Below are 16949 nucleotides of genomic sequence, written 5' to 3'. Positions count from 1 at the left end.
AGGAGATCTTTAATGTTACTATTGTATGGAAGCATTCCTGGTGATGAATCTAACATGAATTTTCTTCACCCTCACCAGCAAGCAGATATATTTTAACAAACACTCCAAACCCCTTCTAGCGACTATTCAATCGGCGACCCCCATAAATAAACTGCAAAAGATACCACCACGAATCACAACAACACATAGCTCTCAACCTTCCATGTCCAAAATGAGGAACACTAGCCCTCATAATGTGGAACAAATGGGCAAAATGTGGAACACATACTAATGGCTTACTACCAACTTCAACTAGGAAGGTCATAGGATGGTTAAACTATGTTGATTTTACTTATAAAGAAGATATTTTAATGAATTAATATGATTAATTTCTATTTACAATGGATTTCACTTAAAAAAATACTAACACTGAATGTGTGACAGAGTCTTTCAATGTGGAACTTTGGGGAACTTCGAGTAACATGAACTTTTTAAGACCCCAAATGAGGTACGTTCCTCGTAATGAGGTACACTTGAGAGGTATGCTACATGAACAGAGATTTATTTCACTGACAGTCTACCGATCACTGGAAATGAGTGTTTCCATTCATGAAAAAAGTACAGAATAATACTAGGAAGGCAATGAAAAAAAATTTAAAGATTAAAGTACATGAAAGCAGAATATATTCTTCACAAGCAGCAAACTCTTGTAACTGTTTTACGTGACGTACAGACGCAACCAGATACCATTTCCGGAAGAGAAATTAACCATCTACGTCATTTACGCTTATTATTGTTTGTAGTGGGACTATTTCTGGAGCTATCGACATTTTTAAAAGGAGAGAGGTCTTGGTGGACGTAAGGCATAACCTTTCTCGGATCATTTTCATTCTTCAAACTGTCGAGTAAGGAAAAATGTTTTCATGATGTTGATGAAATTAAATGTGACATTGCAGTCGCTGTCAAAGTTTTCATTGTTAGCAACCTAGCTAGACCCCAATAAGAATTACTTGAATCTTTACTTTCATTTGATCCTCACTGGGTATCGAATCTGCATTTAAGTGGTTTGTTAGATCTGTTTTCCACTAGCCCATTTCTAATCTGTTACATATTTTATTTGTTACACTTGAACTTTTGTGAAAGGGTTCTGTTTGTTTTTGATATAGTACATGTTATGCACTGCCACTTCACTATAAGTATGAATTTGGACCATTACAGCTGGAATGTTGCAAACATGTTACTCTTCACAAAGCAGGATTGATGAACAACAGATGTCTGTGGTAAAAACATCAACTGTGAAATATTTGCATACCCTCTGCATTTTTGAAAGCTTTCTCAGTTTTGGTGATATTTTCTAGATGTCCAATCAAGCAGAACCTTAAGGATTTGTGATATGATATCATAGCCGTTCTCTGCCCCAATAGCTGGGCACCAAATATCTTCAGTACTTTTCTTGCTGCACTCTAGAGTGCACCTTCTAGGTGTCAGAGGATCACTGGTTGGCTTCTTTCTACCAATTCGGGACAGATACGTTCCCTTGGGAGTTCCTTCCAGCCATGTCGTTTGCATGCACATCTGTTTATTTTTTTGCCATTAATACCAATTTTAAAGTGGGAACTCGGGTTAAGGAGGATACCAGTCTCTACAGTTAAAATGATATTAACTGAAAGAAGTATAGAGATATGGGTGATCAGATATATCACCGAAACATAGGCAGTGTGTCTTATTAGTTGTAAAACTAAGTGGAACAATTCTGTTGTCATCAGGGTTTATATGTGGGGGGTGTTATTGTAAAAGTAGACCTAATCAGCTGCAGCAAATGTCTTAAGATTATTGGGGCTTCGTTTATGTCAGAATGAATTATATTATATGTAGAGTACTCATTAAAGTGTATTGTTACACTTCTCCTACATCTGCCTTTTGCAGTTAATTTAATTTCTGAACATCCTCCTGATGTTAAAGTTGTAAGCTGTTTGAGAACAAAACAAAGATTGTGACATGTTTTTTTTAATATCTTAGTTTCAGTATTGACCCACAAAGTGATTTCAAGTTGGATATTAGCAACAATTGACATATCAGTAAATCATTCTGAGGAATGAAAAACACACTGTGCTTCCAGAGGAGCAGCTATTTATTTATATTATGGTTTCACTATTAAAGCATCAATGTGTTGATTTTCAAGGATGGGGGTTCCACCAGTTAGAAATAACTGGTAAATTTTCTTACTAGGATATAAGACTCTCTTGTTGCTGTATATAACATGGGAAGCTAGTAGCTTGTACACTATCGTAGGTGGTGAGGCATTGTGGGTACAGTCTTTTATAATGGCATGTTAGGAGTTTTCAGCTTCAAGAATTTTAAGGGCCAGTGAGTCCCAAACAATTTAATGGCAAAAATAAATTACTATATGCGTCACACATTGTAAAATTTGATATCTTATATAGTAGATTGCTTCCATAATTAAGGGTTGATTATTTCCATTGCTAAGGAAAGAGTGAGAAATCGCTTTAAAATAAATTACATAAACTAAACAATTTTGCATTGGCATAGAGTATAGAGCACACATCTGACACTCCTTTATTTTTTCATTTTTTTCAATTCACCACTTAATCAAGTTCAGGATTATAGGAAGTTGAACCCTACATTCATTGTAGTTACTGACAGCAGATTGACACTGAAGGATCATGTATCATCTGTTGTTATAAAAAAGGATACCATTTGAAAAATAAAAAGAACACAACATCTAAAGAATATTACTTGACAGTAAAATATCCCAGTGTATTTTTTGGCAAAAGGTTGTGCAGCTGACGTTGTCCTTCCCCAGTTCTCAAATCTCATTGTTCTGCCTGCACCTTCTCAATACACAAGCTTCTTATAGGCCATATCAGTGTTTTTCATTTTTAGCAAAGCCACCTGCAGCTAGCTATTCCCTTGGGTTTAAAGATTTCATTAATGTAATATTGGCTACCTAGTAATATTGCTTGCCTACATGCTATTTCATGGTTTCATAACCTGAAACTTACTAAGTATTTTGACAACTTGTTGACCATTTACCTAGTTACTCCCAATTTGCTCAATAGCAATCAAAGTTACCACAAGTCAGTCAACCAGTGACAGTGCAAAGCACCAGTAAAAATGGTAACACACTGATTTTCCATGAGAAGGCAAATCAGTGCAGAAGGTAGTCCCACAGACCATGGTACAGGTTAATGAGGCAATTCAGGGGAGCAGCTAATGCTATTAGCCATGTGCTGTTAAATTACCACAGACTGCTGAAAATTCTAACTTGGCCCAAAGACAGCAGTCACCCATTGCCTTCAACAGAAGAAGCCTCAGTGCAGGTAAGATTAACAGAGTTCAGTGGAAATATGGGGGCAGGAGTTGAATGGGTGGGTGAATGAGTCCTTGAGTTTGATCAAGTGGGAGGGGGTGATATCGAGTGGCTGTGTGTGCACTAGAGTACACTACCTCAGCAAAGGGCTGAAGCATGAGAGGTATAAAAATGAGATTCAAAGACATGCTAATGACTTGATAAGGATTTCTAATTGTGCCAAAAGATGTCTCTGAATCAAATGTTTCATGGATCACATAAACTGACCTATCTGGTAGGCAATTTACATAGCCACAAGGCTTTCCTCTGAAATCCAGAGATGGTTGATCAAGGATAAGATTACAGTGCAAAGTGTCTATAAATGCACCATTTTTATAATGAGCAAACATGCACTGTCCAAAGTTCTTAATTACCTAAACCTATTTTTGTGTAAAACATAAGAGTTTAAGTTTTCTGCATAGGGTATACTGGTGAGTTATAAAAGAAGTAATCATCTTTAGGCTGTTGGAAAGTAATGAAACCACCACTGTTCTCATAAATAAGTCATGCTTACATGAAAATAATTAAACTATTTACAAGAGTGTGGTGTGTCACAGTAGAACTGATTGGCATATGCATTCCCATTTTCTTAAACAAGAAAAGAGCCACTTCCATGAACATTTCAGAGTAGCCTTAATGATGCTGAGAGGTGCTCAGTAAATTTGAAGAGGGACCCTTATTGTTAACATAGTGGTTCAATAATGAGTGGTTTTTTTTTCATATATGAGCCAAAACACCTAGAAGATTTTCCAGCAACATAGCTCAAGTAGGAAATGCTATGCATTATATATATTGTAATAGAGGTCCACAACTAGGAACATAGTAGTTTGATGGCTATCAGTTCACTCCGAACAAGGCATCACTGACGTTATTGCTACCACTTTCCAGCTCATTTTATCTTCCTTACACTCGCCTATAGAATCTTTTTCCCTCCATTTCCCCCTCCTTCACACTTTCAAAACAATTCTAGTCCTTCTCCTTTAATCGGTCCTTAGTTGACTATTCCAGCTACTAACTAGCAAAGAATAATAATAATGTAAAAAAATACTAAAGCATAAAATGATACTGCTTTTATGCAACTCTGTCTATTTTCTGTCTTTATTGTGAAACTTCTTAACTGACGTTGTGAAGGCTGCCAGCCTAGCCAGATAGAATTTTGTAAATAATTCTATATCATTTTAAATATTAATGTAATCCACAGGCTTGTTCTACAAATGTAAATAGAACTGTACGTTATGATTAAACTATATGTTCTACTGAGTTTCAAAAATGTAACCACACTATGCTGGAAGAAAGCTGATAAGGTAGAGCATTTTATGACTGATCTCAAAGCTCGGAGACATGATGTCTGGACTAAGGAATTCTTTATATTGTCTTAGGACAATAGTTAATTATTTGATTTTACATATAAAATGTCTTTTATTGCTGTGGCTAACAAGCCAGGTGCAAGACTGCAAAAAGAAATGTCAATTTTGAGTTTCTGTTAGCCTGGGAATCAGAGAAGTGTCAAGAATGATGTAATGTGAAATGACTCAGCAGTACTGTGTTATCATTTTAAGACTTTCTCAGAGAGAGAGTGAATTAAGCATTTTGGATTTTGTCTGAACCTGAGCACATCAACTCACCAGCACTCTGCCTTGTAGGTAAAGTTATTTAGAACTTAGTATTTCTCTTAGAGGTAGATAGAATATAGTCAGATTAGTTTAGCTGTTTTCTATATTTATGTCAGACTATCCTATGATATTGTTTTAAAGTTCCTGTGATTTCTGAACTCTGTTATATCATTGTGTTGAAGTAAGAAGTATTGTTTTGTGTTTTTATTATTTATTATTAAGTATTTTTAAATCTTTCAACTGTGGCTGTTTTGTGTAGATATAATTTAAGCACTGAGAGTGCATTGCGTGTATTTGGTGATACTGTACCAGCCACTCCAAAATAGCCTTAAAGTCTCAGTCGCACTTAGTATTTGGATAATAATATTGCACAGTGAAATTGGTCACCGTTTGGGAAGGGCCTTAGAGTAGCTGATATTAGTGGTTGGTGGCAGTCGGTACTACCTTATAGTCTGGGCAGAAACAGGGCACAGCTGGAGAACCTGTGCCAGCCTTCCCCAGAAGTGTCTGTGTGTTTGTATCTAAATCAGATCTTAAAGTGTGTGTGTCAGCTACTTGGGCAGGGACACGAAGCACTGGTTGGACGGAGAGGGTGCTGGGAGTTTTAGCTTGACCACTAGGCTGAGATCTGGACCCTGTAGCTGTGCAGTGGGGAGTCTTATAGAGGATCTTGAGAGAAAGGGAGAAACCAGCCCCAGACTGACTGTGATCCCTGTGTGCTCTTTAGGGAAATTGTAATTTACTGTGTGTGTACTTGTTATCCTCCCAATGTGCACACCCATCACTGGTGTTAGTGGTGTGGATTGAGGCTCCTTGATTACTGGGCCAGTGCAAAGGCATCACAGAAGTATACAATGCTACTGGTTAACTGAAATTTATGCCTGTGTATTGAATTATGCTTGTCTGTCTTTGCAAGAAACAATGATCTGTGTCCATGCTTATTGTTATATCTGCAATAGGTTTATAGGTTTAAATTGAGGTAATGACCACCAGGGTCTTTACAAGCCTAGCTGTGCAACCCAACCCAGTTTTGTTCCCAGTTCCTCGGACGCCTATATAGTGCGATATGTTACTAAGGAGGTAGGTAAGGGTTATGGAGGGGGGTATGTTAGTTGGGGAGTAATTTACATTGTTAACCTCTGTCCTTCAGAGACATGGCGATTTCTCATCCAATGATCAAGGTTTCATCTGAATAGGGTCAGCGTGAACTCTGCTTCACATAGATGGGGAGCATATTCCATAGTAGAGAATCCTTTGAGACACATATCGGTCTCTCTAGAATGTTCTATTTATGTTGCGAACAAAGTTAGATGTAGTGTTTCTGGTGCTGTTTGTTTTGCAGATGTGCAGAAGATCCATTAGAGCTGAATCTGAGGATGCCTTATGTGTCAGGCATAGATTCTCAGTCAGTAACCTGTAGGAGACCTGAGTCGAGAGAGAGAGGGCATTCTATCTGTTGCAAAGTGCTTGGTTAGGAACGTACTGTAGGACGTATTATACTCAATGATGGGTCTGATAAGGGATGAGTAGAGTGGTAATATGACGTCGCTGGACCTAGATGCCATACCCTTGCTTATGAGTTGAACTACATAGAATGTTTTTCTTATTATCTTAGCTATGTGTTGGTTGAAGGCCAGATTACTGTCTGCATATGGTCCCAGATCCCTAGCTGTCTGGTCAGCTCTTAGGGATCTTTTATCAATGGAGTAATTAGCTTCGGTGAATGATTTCCCATAGGGCACTGTAATGCATTTCTTTTCGCTGACTGGTGTGAAAGCCACAGATTAAAACTAATTTCTTTGTGTTGCACCCTCTAGTAAGATGTTGGTGCTGTGGGATGGAATCTATGATAGCTCCCATTTCACAGTCCTGTGCGAACTTGGTGAGCCAGAGGCCTTTGACATTAGCCTCAACTTCCGAGAACTAGATGCCAAACGAGCGGGCCCATCACAGAGCCCCATCATACTCTGCTAGTGACCGGTCTCTTGGTGGAGGTGGTCTAATTGATCTTGACTTCTTAGATCCTATCTGTGAGCCAGCCAGCAATCCAGCGAGTTATGTAGGGATTGTTGCCTTGTTCTGAGAGTATGTCAACAATACTTGAGTGATGTAGTGTGTCAAACACATTGGCTAAGTAAAGGCAGGCAGTATGCAGTGTTTTCCCCTCATCCATAGCCTTGGTGACCCTCTCAAAGTTTTCCAGGTTGAGTAGTCAAGTCTTCCCTTAACAAAGACAAACTGGGAAAGGTCCATTGTCTGTAGGTTGTCATTGTCCTTGTTGGTCATTTCCATGACAATTCGTTCCATGGCTTTGCATATTAGACTTGTCAGACTGAGTCTGTAGTTCCTGGGGTGGGTTGATGATCCACCCTTATGAAGAGGGATGACAGTTATGGCCTTCTATTCATCTGGCACTTAATCTGCTTAGAGGCTGTAATTGAAGAGTTCCTCAAGTGGTCCTCCTAGGTCATGTTTTAGGCTATTTAGGACGCAATCAGGGATATTGTCGGGAGCACTGAAGCAGTGTTTTGGCTTTAGTGAGTGCCACCAGAACCTGTTCCCTGTTGATTGTGGGGTTATTTGCTAAAAGGGATTTCACAAGGGGGAGTGGGGGGTGAAGTTATCAGCCAGTAGATTCACTATGTTACCCTGGTCAGTGAAGGGTATATAATTTGCCACCAGTTCTGCACACTGCTGAGTGTTACCTTTAAGGTTCCTGACATAGCTAAGAGGTCTGTGGCCGTCCTTAGCCTGGGAGGCTATCATGGCCTTGTAATTGGCCCCATTGGACTTTAAACAAGAAACTAAGAGGTCTAATAGTTGAATCATAGAGCTCTTACCTCAATGACAGTTCTTGTTGTTAGATCTAGACTTCTGGTAGGTATGGTAGCCTCAGTGCAGCTATTTATGTGTTCATCCAGGGTTTCTGTTAATAATTCTGCCCAGGTAGCTGTGTCCTCAGGGGTTTGGGGTGGCATGCATTTTGACAAACTGTTGCTTAATAGGATGTAGTTTACTTTTAGAATAGTTCCTAACTGTTACGGGTTTAGTTGGGTTTTCAGGGTTGATTTTTATTTTGAGGAAGACCGCTTTGTGGTCTGACTTCACCAATGAGGACATGACGCTGGAGGGGGCAATGTTCTCACATGGTGAGTACTAGGTCCAATATGTTTAATCTCTGGTTGGTGTGTGCACTGTCTGGTGCAGGGTGTTTGTGTAAATAAAGTCCAGGAAACATTGTACCTGTGAGTAAGAGGCAGTGTACATTTCCCAGTCTGTAGAGGGTAGTTAAATACAACCATGAGTAGGGTATTTATTTGGATGGTGAGTGCCTATAGTAGGCCTAGGTAAGAGTTGTGTGCTATATGGGTCATAGAGGATGACCTGTAGCTGGCCAGGACATGGTAAGGAGACATGGCTATGGAGACATGGGTGTGAATGAACTCCAGGGCATCATGTTTGACCAACCTGGAGTTGTATTTGTTACTAATGTATATTGAGACACCTTCACCTGTAGCCCCTGTCTGTGCTGCTGTTGGTCTAAATATGTGGAAGGCAGGGCATCATCCTGTTTGACCAACCTGGAGTTGTATTTGTTACTAATGTATATTGAGACACCTTCACCTGTAGCCCCTGTCTGTGCTGCTGTTGGTCTAAATATGTGGAAGGCACTGTAGCCTTGCACTTCTGGAGTACTTTCTTTGGCTTTAAACCAAATCTCGGAAACAACACAGATGTTGACATTCTCCAGAGTGAGGAGAGTTTGTAGGGTGTGGAGTTTCTTGTTTAGGTTCCTAGCACTGAACAGTAACACCTTAAAGTTACTTAGAGTTTTTTTTGTTTGCTATGTTGGTAGTTTTGTCATTTTGACATTGCCTAAAAATGGCTCTAAGGGGTAGATAAAGTTTTAACCAGTATCCAAAAGCTTGGGGGGGGGGGGGGCATGTGCTGGCCGTCCTTGGCAAAGCAATGGGGTCTGTTAACCATGTCCTCCCATGCTGACAGATATTGAATCCCCTTGAATGGACTCTAAAAACTAAGCCAATTATTGAAGTCAGTCATTTTCTGTTCATCCTATAGCATCAACCTTGGTGAAGGTAAAATGCTGCTTAGTGTAAGGCATATACCTGTCTGTGACACATATTCAGAAATATCCTTAATGTCTCTTTTCATATAGTCCAGCGAGGTATGATTCAGATCATTTATACCCACGTGGACAGTGATAGAGTCATATTGGTACCTGTGGTGCAGTGACTTGAGTGTGTGAGTGATATTGCAGAACCTAGCTTTATATAGGCAACTAATTGTTATCTTCACCTTGTCTGGCCTGTTAAGAGGGACATCTGTGTGCTATACAATAGAATCCTCTATGACAAGAGTACTGGGTAAAGTGTTTGCATGCTTTATGGATTTTGTTCATGGGGAATTGTTGGATGTAGGCTTATGTGTGGTGTTGGGTGTTGCTTTTGGTGTATGATTTACTGATTGTTGCGGATTGGTGTTACTGTTTGACGGCTTAGGAGGTCTTTGAGGTTTAGTAAGCTTTCTTTTAAAAGGTCTAGGTGTGTGGTTAACAGTATGTGTGAAGGATGTAGTGTGTGTGTGTGTTCTTGGCAACCTTATGTATAACTGAAATTTTTGTCTCCAGGGAAGTTTATGTAGGTACATCTCTCGAATACTGTATTAGTGTTTTTTTTATTTTTTTATTTATTTATTTGCAGTTGTTTAACCAGGATTGTCCATTGGGCCTAATGAACCCATTTTCAATGGAGTCCTGGGGAGAAAAGCTCCTAAATACATATTACACAAAGATTAATATACACACAGATTGCTTGTAGATTACAGAGGTAAACAAACTATGCTTAATATACTCTTAAAAGCTCCTAAATACATGTTACACAAAGATTAATATACACACATAGATTGCATGAAGATTACAGAGGTAAACAAACTAAGCTTAATATACACACACACAGACTGCAGGTTCATTACAGAGGTAAACAGACTGATGAAAAGTATTTCAATCAAAGGAAATTATATCAAAATTTTTTTTTTTTTTCCAGTTGGAATGAGGATAGGTAGTTAGATGGAGTAGGGTCAGGAGTTACTAGGTACTAGAGAGAGGCAAGAATTTGTTATCTGGAATTTGAGAAAGGAAGGGAGAGGGTGAATGAAGTAGAGTGTTGGTTATGAGGGATGGGAGCAGGAGCATTCCCATGTGGAAGTTAGATGAGAGTGGAGTGATTTTTTAAAGGATTGGAGGCTAGTAGTGGTACGAATGGAGGGGGGAAGGGAGTTCCATAAGCGAGTTAAAGAGTGTGACAGGAGGTATTGTCCTGGGGGGTGGAGTGGTCGGTAAACTTCTATAAGGTTTTGATTATTAGATCTGAGAATTCTTTGTGTGTGGTGCATTTTAAAGGTAGTGGCGAGGGAGGGACAGAGGGAAGGCTGGAAGATGAGTTTATGGGCATAGGTGAGCTGAATGTAGGATAGGTAGTTTGGTAGTTCTAGCCAGTTTAGTTTGTGGAGAGATTCACAGTGATGTGTTGATGATTTGTTGCTAGTGGCAAATCTGGCAATTTTATTGTAGCAAGAAGACAGTTTGGTTTTGAGAGATGATTGTAGATTTGTTAGAAGGGGGGCTCCATAGAGAAGGGAGGGTAAGAGAAATGTAGTAGAGAGAGTAAATTTGGTAGTTGAGGTGAGAAACCGATTTGTCGGTAGAGCATACCAATTTTTTGGTGGGTTTTTTTTATGTTTAGTAGTAGATGGGAGTTAAATTTAAGCCTGTTGTCGATTTGAACTCCTAGTAGTTTGGCTTCGGATACCAGTTCAAGAGGTGTTGAATTTTGGCTGGTGATGGAGAATAAATTTTGATCGAAGTTCTTGGTTTTGGAGGAGGTAAAAATCATAAGTTTAGTTTTACTAGCATTGAGTGCAAGATGGTTGTCTTTCATCCATTGCTCTGTGGTAGAGAAGGCATCTTGAGTTAGTTTTAAAAGAGTTGGGATGGATGGGGCAGCACAGATGATTGTGGAATCGTCTGCATATTGGATAACGCTAGTAAGAGGGATGGAGTGGTAAAAGTCATTAATGAACATATTGAAGAGAAGGGGTCCTAGTATGGAACCTTGAGGGACACCTGTGGGGGTGTTGAGGAAGGAGGAGGTGGCCTTATTCCATTTGACTGCTTGTTGCCTATTGGAGAGATAGCTGGTAAACCATTTGAGGGAAGAGGGTGAGAGGTTTAGGTTATCTAGTTTAGTAAGAAGAAGGTTATGAGAGATAGTGTCGAATGCCTTAGAGAGATCGAGAAGGATGGTAGATACAGTGAAGCCAAGATCTCTAGCTTTATTCACAGTTTCAAGGAAGGAAAGGAGAGCAGTCATAGTGCTATGATGGGGTCTGAATCCATGTTGGCTAGGGGTTAATAGGTTATTGTCCAAGAGATGGGGGAGGAGTTGAAGGTGAATGCATTTCTCTAGGATCTTAGAAATGGGAGAGAGGATGGCGATGGGACGGAAGTTGGAAATATTAGTATTGTTACCTCCTTTGTGCAGGGGAATGATATAAGCTTTTTTCCAGATTTGAGGAACAAGACCTTCTTGGATAGAGCGGTTGATTAGGATACTGATAGGGAGGGCAATAGCGTCAGCAGCTATGCTGAGGAAGTATGAGGGAATGTTATCAGGGGCATTGGTGCAAGGTTTCAGTTTCTGTAGGAGTTTTCTTATAGTAGAAGTAGGAATAGGTTTAATGAAAAATGGTGGGGGTTGAGAGGGTGAGGAGTGGGAGAAGGAAGTAGGAGCGGCAGGTGGGAGAGGAGAAGTGGTGGTAAGAGGTGGATTGTTATTTGAAGAAGAAGTGGAGGTAGGAGGTGGATTATTATTTGAAAAAGAAGAGGTAAGTTTTGAGATGGAGTCAATGAAGAAAAAATTGAATTGGGTAGCTAGATCAGAGTCTTGTATGTTTGGGGAGGGGTTAGGGTTTTCTGTATTACCGGGTTTTAGGAGGGTAGTTATACCTCTCCAGAACTTCTTGTTGGTTGGTTTTATGGTTGCTTTGAAGTTGGATGAAGTAGTTTCGATGGTTTGATGTGATAAGCTTTTTAACTGAGTTACGAAGTGTTTTGTATTCCTTGAGGTTAGATATAGATTTGTTTCTTTGGAACTGTGTCCAGGCTTTATCTCTTTTTTATGGGTTAAAAGATTGTCTGAGTATATGAGACAATTGTGACATTCTCTCAAGATGCCCATATTTTCCACTCTGGCCACAAAGCCATTAGGAAATTGGAAATCCATGTTATCGGGACCTGTATTAGGGTTGGACTATTATAGTTGAGGGACTTGATTTTACAGCGGTCACCTAAGTGGTGTCTAGGTTTAAGGTTGGATGGTAGATAATGCTGTTACTTGATATTAGCCCTGTTTGATGCACTGACTTGCTGCCCTAAGCATAAGTACAGGAAAGTCCTGTTTGTGTTACAGGTTAAAGTCCTAAGTACTAGCTTTATAGGTTTGCAGTGTACAGGGTACTGCTAGCCACCACTTGCAAGTTGAACACATCTGAGCAAATGCATCTAGTTTGTAGCAGATAGAAAAAAGCTGAAAACTAATGCCCGTGCCTTCTGGTCAATTACACTTTGAGCTCCCTGGAGTGCTTCCCAACTCAGAGAGACCAGGTAAATATATTTTGCCACAAGATGGATGATCCTGCAACTTCCTAATGTAAAAGCACAGCAAACGTAGCTCTCAAGTATAGATTAACACCAAACAACTAAGTCCGTAAAAACTCTCTTATGAAACAGTCTAACTTCAAGCCACTCTGTATGTTTCTTAACTTGGACAGAACAGGCTACCTTACTACTGCCAGTAGAATAGCAGTCTCAGTCTTCTTAGTGTAAAAATATACTTTGGTTAGCTAAAACTGAAAAGGTACCAACTAACTACAACAAATAATTCTCACTTTAAGCCCTCATGTGTGTTTTCTAACTAGGACAAGCCAACCTACCTTTCTATTTTTTTTTTTTTTTTTTACTTAACATTTGTTGACTGGGAAAGTCCAACTTGGAACAAAGCCAGTTTTCAGCGGAGGCCCGGGGAGAAACGCTCCAGACTCATGTCTTTGTAACGTGGGAGAAAACTGGAGCACCCGGAGGAAACCCACACGAACGCAGGGAGGACATGCAGACTCCATACAGAAGGCACCCCAGCTGAGAATCGAACCAGAGAACCTCTTGCTGTGAGGCGACACATATTCCTACTAGAAATGCAGTCCCAGTAATACAAAAACACATTTTAGTTAGTCAAAAGTGAAAAGTTATCAGAAACAAATCAAACAACTAGCTACAACAAGTAATTCTCACTTAAGCCTACCTCTGAGTATCCCAACTCAGAGAGATCAGAATAGCTTTCTACTGCCTCAAGAATTCCAGTCCCAGTTTTCTTAATGTAAAAACATACTTTAGTCAGTCGCAAGTGAAAAAGTACAGAAACAAATCTACTAATCTACAAGTACTTAGAAGGTGATTCAAAGGCACACCCACCATGAGGAACACATATACACAGCACTGAGCATGATGAAGGCTGAAAGTATACATCAGAGAATGAATGAAGAAATCAGAATTGGTGCCTTACATGGCAGAAGGCAATAGTGAGGAGCAAGTGCTACATAAATCACCACAACAGCTAACTGCTATGCATTAATGTCTGTTTTGACTGCTAATGTGGTACACCTACAATGGTAATTGGCATGAAGGCTCTTTCTTGCCAAAACTTCAGAAACTTTATTGCTTTCTGTATTTCTGCGGCAAATTGCATAGACTGTTTAATCTGCATAAATCTTATTCTAGTTAGTGTACTACTAAAGTCTTTTGCTTGAGCAAGTGCAGTTCAGCATAAATATTAGCAGAGTCCCTTTCCTTCCCTTGAGATGTAAGGGTAAGTTGCCATCATCTTATTTATTTATTTATTTCCAGTTTGATGACTGGGGAGGTCCACTGGGCTCAAAGAGCCTGTTTTCAGTGGAGGCTCGGGGAGAAAAGCTCCAATAATGCATGGTACAAGCTCCATAATATGAAGTACAATACATAGTGGAAACAGAAACAAACTAAGCAAATTTTACATACAAAATAGCAAAAAATAAAAAAAAAGTTAAACAGCAGCTTGGAGAAGGATGTAAAGCATATTTACATGTTTAGTAGTTGAGAACAGTAGTACAAGGTTAAATTAATACATAGGTTTAAATCATCTGAGAGTGATCTAGAAGTAACATTAGCATGGATGAGTTCTTTATGCATGAATATTAGCATGAGTTAAATTAATACAGAGGTTTAAATCCTCTGAGAGTGGTATAGAGGTAGCATTAGCATGAAGGCAGTACATAGGGTTAACCAATAGTGTGTAAGGATGAACAAACTTTGTGTGTTATGAAGTATTTATGTATTAAGCAGGTTAGGTAGGTGGAGTGCAATTGCATTTCCATTTTTGGGAGAAGTAAGAATGCAGCTGGGTTTTGAAGTGTTCAGAGTTCTCAGAAATTCTTAGAGATGGAGGGAGAGAATTCCATTTTTCGGCGACTTAAAAGGATAGGAGAAGCTGACCATTGGGACGGTTTGGTTTATAAACAAATATTAGATTTTGGTGGGTAGATCTTAGAGTTCTGTTTGGGGTGTATAATGTTAAGATGTTTGTTAGTGCTGGGCATATAGCTGGTTTGAAAATAAGCTTGTGAGTGGTGATGAGTTGGAGGTAGTCAAGGTAGTTTGGGAGTTCTAGCCATCGCAGCTGGTGGAGAGGTTTACAGTGGTGAGTGGAGTATTTGGAAGTGGTGGCGAACTTTGAGATTTTATTGTAACAGGATTCTAGTTTAGAAGTGATTGAGGAAGATAGGTTGGTTAGTAGGGGAGCACCGTACATTAGTGAAGGTAGTAAGAAGGAAGTGGCGAGGGTCTGTCTTGTTGAGGGGGAGAGGAGGTGGGAGTTTCTGTATAGCATGCCAAGTTTCTGATGGGTTTTCTTCAGCCTGTCTTCGAACATTGCTACATATCAGCCTGTCTCATAACATTGCCATCATCTTTGTCCTGTCTCAGAACATTGCCATAAATCACTGTTTACCTTACAAGGAAGCAGCAAAATATATTGCCGTTCAGCATACTGAGTTGTTTATGGTAGATGGGATTTCCAAAGGTTAATACAGTACACCTCACAGTAAAACTAAGAACACCTATGTATATAAATATACACACATATATAGCTTTGTTTCAAACACATCTGACAGTGAATGTTTTAAGGTAATGTATTCAACTTGATTCACACAAACAATCAGCAGACATGAAATTTTACAGTTACAATTTTATTCCCATTTATTCTCAGGTTACCTACCTTATCCTTTGATTCTGGGACCACAATCTTGCATAGATACAGCACAACCTATTCAAGCTTTGGAAACGCTCATTAGTGTGTTTTTGAAGTTCATAGGTAGGTACTGGGCTATTGGCCCTAGGGCCTGTATAAGCCTAGCCAAAAAGGTACCCTGGCTTCCACCACCCAAGAAAATTATTTTCCTGTGCCCCTGTCGAGCAGAGCCAAAGAAGTGGTCCCCGGGGTGAATTTCTTATTTCCCATCCAATTATCAAGATTTTTCTTGAAGAGTGCTAATGAGGAGTTTTGTTTAATATAGATAGGTAGTTTGTTCCAGGGTATGGGAAGTCTCTGGGACAGGAATCTATCCCTCCAGCATGTTCTATTTATTGTGGTGACAAGGTTTAGGTCCCTAGACCATGTAGCTCGGAGGGATTGGGATTTCTTTAAGTGGAGCATGTCCAACAGCTCTGGGTTTGACATAGCATTGTATGTTATGCAGAGATCGCCTCTGAGTAGGCAATATGCAACGGAGTAAAGCTGGAGTTTTTTTAGACTGTCTGCGTAGGGCATCTGTTTGAGGCCGGTAATCCTCTTTGTGAGGTATTTCTGTGGCCTTTCCAGCTGTTGTAGATGTCTTGTGAGGTACATACCAAAAGGGGCGTTGTATTCTATAATGGGTCTAATGAGTGATGAGTAGAGGGGAATAATGACCTCTTTTTTCCTGGATGAGAAACCTTTTGTGATGAGGTGTGCTACGTAGAAGGATTTCCTGACTACTGTGGCAATGTGATTATCAAAGGAGATACTACTGTCCACCTGTGTCCCAAGGTCTCTTATCACACTTTCGGTGTTAAGTATACTACCACCTGTGTGGTAGTTCATGGGTACAGAGTTTTTACCAAAGGGGATGACAATGCACTTTTTGGCATTGAGCTTGAGGTCATGGCTTTGACACTAGGCATCTGTCTAAGTAAGGCTCTTTTGTAGGATGTCCACATCGTTAGGAGTTTCGATTATGGCTCCTAGTTTGCAGTCATCTGCAAACTTCATTAGCCAAAGACCTTCTGTGTTAGTCTGTACTTCAGAGAAGTAGATACCAAACAGGAGAGGACCCAGGACTGAACCCCGTGGTACTCCACTTGTCACTGGTCTGAAGTCGGACTTGGAGTTTGCTACTTTCACAGTGTGGGTTCTGTCCGTGAGCCAGTTGGCAACCCATCTTGTGACATAGGGATTTATACCTAGCTTAGTGAGTTTATTTATAATTCCAGAGTGGGGGATGGTGTCGAAAGACTTGGTGAGATCTAGATAGGCTGTGTGAACCACCTTACCCTTGTCTACGGCTTTGGTGACTGCTTCAAAGAGGTCTATCAGGTTTAGGAGACATGATCTGCCTTTTACAAACCTGAACTGGTTTGGGTCAAGAGTTTGGAGATTACCAATGTCTTTGTTTATAAGTTCCATGATGATACGTTCCATGGCCTTGCAGACTAGGCTCGTCAGGCTAATGGGGCGGTAGATTCCGGGGTCTGTAGTGGCTCCCCCTTTGGGGAGTGGGATAACCATCGCTGTGCACCATTCAGTGGGCACAAAGCCTGAGGTGAGGCTATGATTGAGCATGGC

General features: G+C 40.0%; 1 protein-coding gene across 1 annotated transcript in view; it reads left to right on the top strand.

The window, feature by feature from the left end:
* Nucleotides 1–732: 732 nt before the first annotated feature.
* The window catches only part of XPA (XPA, DNA damage recognition and repair factor), a 321718-nt gene continuing 305501 nt past the window's right edge, over nucleotides 733–16949 (top strand). Inside the window, exon 1 of the mRNA XM_044061000.1 lies at nucleotides 733–884. The gene's annotated coding sequence lies outside the window, so the exon portion shown is untranslated. The remainder of the gene's footprint in view (nucleotides 885–16949) is intronic.

This window comes from Protopterus annectens, chromosome 2.part0 (assembly GCF_019279795.1).
Source record: "Protopterus annectens isolate FY-2018-M chromosome 2.part0, PAN1.0, whole genome shotgun sequence".
NCBI classification, from domain to species: Eukaryota; Metazoa; Chordata; order Ceratodontiformes; family Protopteridae; genus Protopterus; species Protopterus annectens.
Note: the sequence above shows the minus strand (reverse complement) of the source record. Positions and strands in the feature narration are given on the sequence as shown.